Source organism: Zingiber officinale, chromosome 6B (assembly GCF_018446385.1).
Source record: "Zingiber officinale cultivar Zhangliang chromosome 6B, Zo_v1.1, whole genome shotgun sequence".
Lineage (NCBI taxonomy): Eukaryota > Viridiplantae > Streptophyta > Magnoliopsida > Zingiberales > Zingiberaceae > Zingiber > Zingiber officinale.
In genome coordinates, this window is record NC_055996.1 from 121,950,471 (window position 1) to 121,958,262 (window position 7,792).

The following is a 7,792-nucleotide window of genomic DNA, read 5'->3' on the forward strand; positions in this document are numbered from 1 at the left end:
ATTTCCTAGGTATATAGATTTTTGATATATTTCTAATTTGACTTTGATGAAATCTATAATACCAATTTAAACATTTATAATTTCTAAAAGTAGAAATATTTGAACAATTAGATTTTTTCAATCTTTCTATTTCTTCTTTTAGTTTTTCATTTTCAATTTTTAATTTTTCAAAATCCTCTATAAGACATGATTTTGCCAAAATTCTCTTTGTTTCTAAAATTTCATTTTCTAATTTGGCATTTTTATTTTCTAATTTATACATGGATTTAGTCATAGCTTTGATACCAAAGTAAAGTTCATCAGGGGGTAAGAGGCATACCTCACTTACCATATCAGACTTGAAGCCTGAATCTCCCCCTGCTTCGCTACTTCCATCTGAGGTCGCTCCCCCTTCATCGATGCTGGGTTCTGATGTACTTTGTCCTTCGTGGCTTGCCATCAGTGCAATCCCCGCATATTCTTGAGCTTCTGATTCAGATGAAGAAGTGTCATCCCAAGTTGCTTTTAGGTTGTGTTTCTTAGGTGCCTTCATTTTGACCTTCTTGAGTTCTGGGCAGTCTTCCCTTAGGTGTCCCTCCTTCTGACACTGGTAGCACCGTACCTTTCTTCTACCTTTTTGATTCTTTTTATTCTGCATTTTAAATTTATTAGATCTAAAAAACTTTTTAAAGTTTCTTACCATGTACGCTTCTTGATCGTCTTCGGAGTTTGACTCGGGTTCATCCTTGTTGGTTGCGTTCAGCGCCATAGTCTGGATTGTGTCCTTTGATATCTCTGCATATCTAGTTTCGTGTAATTCAAGGGTAGAAAACAACTCTTCTAAAGTACTTACCTCCAGGTCTTTTGAGATGTAGTAAGCATCGACGATTGATGTCAACTCCGGAGTTCTTGGAAACGCGTTGAGCGCGTAGCGTATAGTATCCCGATTTGTTACCGTTTCACCAAGGTTTTCGAGACCAGTAACTAGTTCTTTTACCTTTGCATGTAGACCGGCTACTTTCTCACCTTTCTCCAGACGGATATTCATCAGTTTGTTGCGGAGGATGTCCCTTCTAGCGAGCTTTACTTCGGACGTGCCTTCGTGGAGTTCCAAGAACTTCTCCCAAAGTTCTTTAGCAGATAAATAGTTTCCGATGCGGTTGACCTCTTGAGGCGGTAACACGCTCAGCACGGCTGTTTGCTACCGACTCATTCTGCTCCTTCTTTGTCCAATCACTCTCTTCTTTTTCTTTTCCATCTTTATCTATTGGAGCTAAAAAACCATATTTCATAATAAACCGAATTTTAAAATCTGTTTTTAGGAATACCTCCATACGACGCTTCCAGTCTACGGAGTTCCCCTCGAATTTTGGTGGGACGATGCTTGGTCCGGCCATCTTGTAGCTTCGATCGGCGGTTAGTCCTCCTGAAGCGAACCTTGCTCTGATACCACTTGTTGGTCCCTTTGGAGGCCGGCAAGAGGGGAGGGGTGAATTGCCCTACAAAATAAAACTCGAACCTTTCTCGGATTTCAACTATATAATGAACACTTGTAATAAATAAATAAAAGTGACTAAGTAAAGAAAAGCAGACACCAGAGTTTTACTTGGTTTGCAATCAGGGGATTGCTAATCCAAGGAATGTAAGCGCACTATCTGATTCTCCTCTGGGCGGAATAGCCTCTTTACAACTTTGACAGCACAAATGAAAAGAACAGAATTGAAAGCACAGAAGGAATTGATTACAAGTGAATTCTAATGATCTGTGCAAACCAGTGCTATATTTATAGCACTGGTCGGGGCGCCCCGAAGGGGTTCCGGGCGCCCTGGGGGGATAAACTTTATCCCCCAACGTTCAGATCGAGTTTGACTCGATCTAGTCAAAAACCTCGTTCCGGGCGCCCCGGAGGGTTCCGGGCGCTCCGGAGGGTTCCGGGCGCCCCGGAGGGTTCCGGGCGCTCCGGAGGGTTCCGGGCGCTCCGGAGGGTTCCGGGCGCCCCGGACCCCAAAAGTCAACTCTGGTTGACTTTTTCCGTCCGGTCGCTCCGCTTCGGTTCAGCTCGTCTCGGTCCGGGTCTTCTGTTCCAGCTCTACTAGCTTGGGTGATCTCGGCCATCCGGAATAGGTCTCACCCGAACCCATGTTCCGGCCTTCTCCTCGAGCAGCCTTCCTTCCCGGTTTCTCGTCCCTCGAACGCCGTGCACGTTCTTCTCGTCCACCGGTGTACTCTTCTGCGGTCACCTCGTCCCTCGGACGCACCGAGCCCGTCGGCTCTCTCCCGTGCCGTCCTTCTCGCTAGCCGCGTCTTCCGCTCGACTTCCTGTGTTCCTAAGCTCCTGCACACTTAGACACAAGGGTTAAACAAACGCAGGACCTAACTTAGCTTGTTTGATCACATCAAAACACCTTGGGGTTCCAACACCATCCACGTATGAAGGTGGAATTTCCTCGCTGGGAGAACAACGATCCGATTGGATGGATTTCAAGGGCTGAAAAATATTTTCGCTTCCACAGCACATCGGACAATGCAAAGGTAGAACTAGCATCTATAAATCTTGAAGGTCATGTCATCCAATGGTATGACTGGCTTGAAGCATGCCATGGACCTCCAAAATGGGAGGAATTTAAAGAAGAACTCATCAATCGATTTGGTCCCTCCGGTTATGAGAATGTTGATGGAGAATTGGTTAAAATTCGACAGACTTCAATTGTACTAGAGTACCAAGGGCGATTCGAGTGACTCTCTAATCGAACTCATGATTGGTCAGAAAAGAAACTACTGGGCACTTTTATTGAAGGACTTCGCCTTGATATACGACGAGAAGTAAAAATGAATCAACCCCGCACCATGAAGGCTGCCTTATCCTTTGCACGACTACAAGAAGAGAAGATCAATGAGGAAGGAAGAAGAAATAATAAGGTAATTCGTGAAAACTCATCACATTATTCAACACCCCGTAGATTGACAAAAGAAGAGATCAAGGAAAGGATGGCAAAGGGATTATGTTGGCATTGCGATGAAAAGTGGCACTGTGGTCATCAATGCAAGCAAAAGAGGATACTGATGATTGAACCAATAGAGAACTCTTAGGAAGAAGATGATTTCGATGAAGGTGAAACACAAGATAATATCAACGAAGTACAAGATGATTCTATAGCAATATCAGTACATGCCTTAGAAGGACTACAAACTCCGCAAACAATGAAGGTAAAAGGATTCATTAAAAAGCAACCAGTAATGATACTTATAGATTCAGGAAGCACTAACAATTTTCTAGACTCAACCTTAGCAAGAAGGTTTAAACAAAAAATAGAGCGAGCATCTACATTTGATGTTAAGGTGGCGGATGGAAGATCACTTACAAGTCCAGGAAAATGCGAAGGTATTAAAATTTTCTTACCAAATTATGAATTAATCACAGAGTTTTTTCTTCTACCCCTGGATGGATGCGATGTTGTACTTGGAGCACAATGGTTGAGAACATTAGGAGACATAATATGGAATTTCTCTCAACTAACAATGCACTTCTAAGATCAAGGAAAAGAAGTTTGCATCAGAGGCAAGAGACAAGATACTATCACATCAATCAGTAGTTATCAGGCAGAGCAGTTATTAAAGAAAGATTGCTCCATTTTTCTCATGCAACTCTCCATCAAAAAGGATCCTAAAGGTACCCCATATACCCCTCCAGAATTAGAGGCACTTCTTTCTAAATTTTCTATGATATTTGCTGAGCCAAAGGGACTTCCTCCATCACGTTCACATGATCATCATATACCTCTAATACCAGGGAGTGCACCAGCAAATGTTAGACCTTATCGCTACCCTTACATACAGAAGGAGGTAATTGAGAAGCTTGTACAAGAGATGCTTCAAGCTGGTATTGTTCACCCAAGTGTAAGCCCATATTCTTCTCCAGTACTGCTTGTGTGAAAGAAAGACGGAAGTTGACGAATGTGTGTAGATTATCGGGCACTCAATAAAATTACAGTGAAAGATAAGTATCTCATCCCCATCATTGATGAATTACTTAATGAACTAGGAGGTTCCTCATTCTTCTCAAAATTGGATCTTCGCTCAGGCTTTCATCAGATAAGGATCTATCAGCCGGACATTCCAAAAACAGCCTTTCGGACTCATGATGGTCATTATGAATTTTTAGTCATGCCTTTCGGTTTAACTAATGCACCTTCTACATTCCAAAGTTTGATGAACGATATTTTCATGCCTTATCTCCGCAAGTTTCTTTTGATTTTCTTTGATGATATCCTTGTTTATAGTTCATCATTCGAAGATCATTTGCATCACCTTTATAAAGTACTCACTCTTTTACATGAGCATTTTCTTTTTGTGAAAAGATCTAAGTGTAGCTTTGGGACAACTAAGGTGGAATACCTTGGTCATATTGTAAGCCAAAAAAGAGTAGCTACTGATCCCTTAAAGGTGCTAGTTATGAAAGAGTGGCCCACCCCAAAGAACATCAAGGCATTACGTGGTTTTCTGGGTCTCACAAGTTATTATCATAAATTTGTAAAAAATTATGGAAAGATTAGCGCTCCACTAACGGCTTTGTTAAAGAAAGATGCATTTAGATGGTGTCCAGAAGCAGAAAACGCATTTCAAAATTTAAAGGAGACTATGACAACAACACCAGTTCTTGCACTACCTAATTTCAATAAGCAATTTGTCATTGAAGCCGATGCATCCGGAGTTGGAATCGGAGCAGTACTTATGCAAGAAGGACAACCATTAGCTTTTACTAGCAAGACACTATCTCCTCTACATCAACAGATGTCAATTTATGACAAGGAAATGTTGGCTATCATACATGTCGTTACAAAATGGAGACCCTATCTTCTTGGCCGACGCTTTCAAATACGAACTGACCATAAGAGTCTTAAGTTCATCTTGGATCAACGTATCTCAAATATGGATCAACAAAAATGGATCAAGAGACTTTTAGGATATGATTATGAAATCGTTTACAAGAAGGGAACGGAAAATATAGTAACTGATGCTTTATCTCGCCTTCCTAACCAAATAGAGTTCACTGTTATATCCTTAGTAACTTGCAAAAACTTGGAGAACATAAAAAAAGAGCAAAAGGAAAATTCAGCGGCACAGGCTCTCATCCAAAACATATTACAAAATTCATCACCAGAACCCCACTATTCTTGGGATGGAGAAATTTTACGATATAAAAATAGAATCTTCCTTCCAACAAACTTAGTTGAAAAGGAAGTAATACTAGAGGAATTCCATTGTTCACCAATTGCAGGGCATTTTGGCTTCCTACGCACGTATAAACGAATTTCAAGAGCTTTCTATTGGAAGGGAATGAAGAAGGATACCAAAAACTTTGTTGCTGAATGTGATATATGTCAAAGAAACAAAGGAGAAAATGTATCAAGACCAGGTCTTCTTCAACCCCTTCCCATACTTGAACAAATTTGGACAGACATTTCCATGGATTTCACATATGGGTTACCCACTTCACAAGGACAAAGTACTATCATGGTGGTCGTTGATCGTCTGACAAAGTATGGCCATTTTTGTACATTATCTCATCCATATACAGCTGCCAGTGTTGCTCAAGCACTTGTTGACCATATAATCAAACTACATGGTCTACCAAGATCTATTGTCACTGATAGAGATTCGTTTTTCACAAGTAAATTTTAGAGAGAATTATTCCAATTGCAAGGCACTAAACTTAATTTTAGCACATCCTACCACCCACAGTCTGATGGACAAACAGAGGTTGTTAATCGATGTTTAAAGAATTATTTATGTTGCTTAACTGGTGATAGACCCAAGGAGTGGGTTCGTTGGCTTCCATGGGCAAAATGGTGGTACAATACGACCTACCACTCAGCTACTAAGATTACCCCATTTGAGGTTGTTTATGGATGTATACCACCCTCAGTTAGCCTATACACACGTGGATCAACAAATGTGCATCAGGTCGACCAAAACCTATGCACAAGGGACCAAATATTGCAACTTTTGAAAAACAACTTATGCGATGCACAAGCAAGAATGAAGCAATTGGCCGACATGCATCGTTCAGAAAGAGAATTTGCAATAGGAGATTAGGTTTTTCTAAAACTACAACCATACAAACAAGTTTCAATTCGTCGTTCAAACTCTATGAAGTTCTCACCGAAATTTTATGGCTCTTATAAAGTGATAGAACGTATTGGACCTGTTGCTTATCGCTTGGAGCTTCCACAAGATTCTAAAATACACCCTGTATTTCACGTGTCTTGTTTAAAGAAGAAATTAGGCGATAAATTTATTCCTCAACAACATCTTCCTGAAGTGAATTCAAATGGTGAAGTTAAATTTCAACCTTATGTTATTTTAGAAAGGAGACTTGTGAAGAAGAACAATCAAGCAACGGTTGAGCTATTAATTTAATGGGGCAATTTATCTATCGATGATGCAACATGGGAATTATATGATACCATTCAAGAAAAATTTCTAGAGTTTATTGATAACAACCTTGAGGACAAGGTTGTTTTGAAGGGCGGTGGAATGATAAGATCCTTTAATGGATCTATTCAAATAAATCCATTAACTTTATTTCCTTTTAAATCCTTTAAATTTATTTCCTTTTTAAAATAAGTTTTAGACTTTTTCTTTTTTATTCTAGATAAGTTTTAATAAGACATTTTATTTTGAAAATGTAGTTTTATTTTATTTTTCTTTTAGACCTTTTCTTTTGAAAATGTAGTTTTATTTTATTTTTCTTTTAGACCTTTTCTTTTGAAAATGTAGTTTAGGTCTCTATTTAAAGAGACATTATGTAACTTTGGAAGACAGGTAATTTTCCTTTTAATTAATCAATTTCATTTGATTATTGGAGGCTGATCCCCTCGAAGCGATCACCCTATCCCCTTTTCCCTTTCTCTTTTGATTTTTTCACGTGATAGGCCCCCGGGTTCCTATCAGGCCATGTGCGCAGCAGGAGCCGCGGCCAAAGCATAGCGCGACACAGCGGCAAGGTAGGAGTTGGCTGCAGGAGCAGGGGGTGCAAGTTGGTCGCGCGAGCGGCAGCAACCATGCGACGCCGACGGATGCAGTAAGAGAGGCAATCTCAATAGGTTGGACGGAGAGAAGAGAAGAACCAAAGAAGTACCTTAGATTTGCCATGGAGATCGTCGTTGCCTCAGTCGGCCCGTCGCCCTCTTTGCCGTGATCCCTTTTGTCGCACAAAAGAGAAAATAGAAACCTAACTTCTTCAAAAATGATAAGGTAAATAATTTAATGTTAAAATAAAAAACCTAAAACCTCTAATTATATTAATATCATCGATGATGTATGCAGATATATAATGAATTTATTATTTATTTCAGTATCCTAGGAGATTATTATATTATTAAATATTTAATATGTTTTTTAATAATGTTTAAATTATCAATAATCTAAACATAACTTATAAATTAAAAACTTTTATTATATATATATATTCGATCTATATCATGACCGTTCTATGAAAAGATATTGGAACTGGAACGGTAGAGTCCGTAACGATTACCGTGACCGTTTCGACGAACCATATTCAAGATAATTTGAGACAAATATTTTTTTTACCGTCTTATTTGAATGTCTTATATAATTATATTTTTAACCGTCTTTATTAGGTGTCTTATTTAGTCGAATTTGAGACAAAATCTTAAATACTATCTTAAATTTAATGTCTCCATGTAAAATTTTGAGACATCTATTATTACTGTCTTAATTACTTAGTATTTGAGACGAATTTTGTCACTGTCTTAAAATTTTTGTCACTTGGGAGTGGATAGAGTCG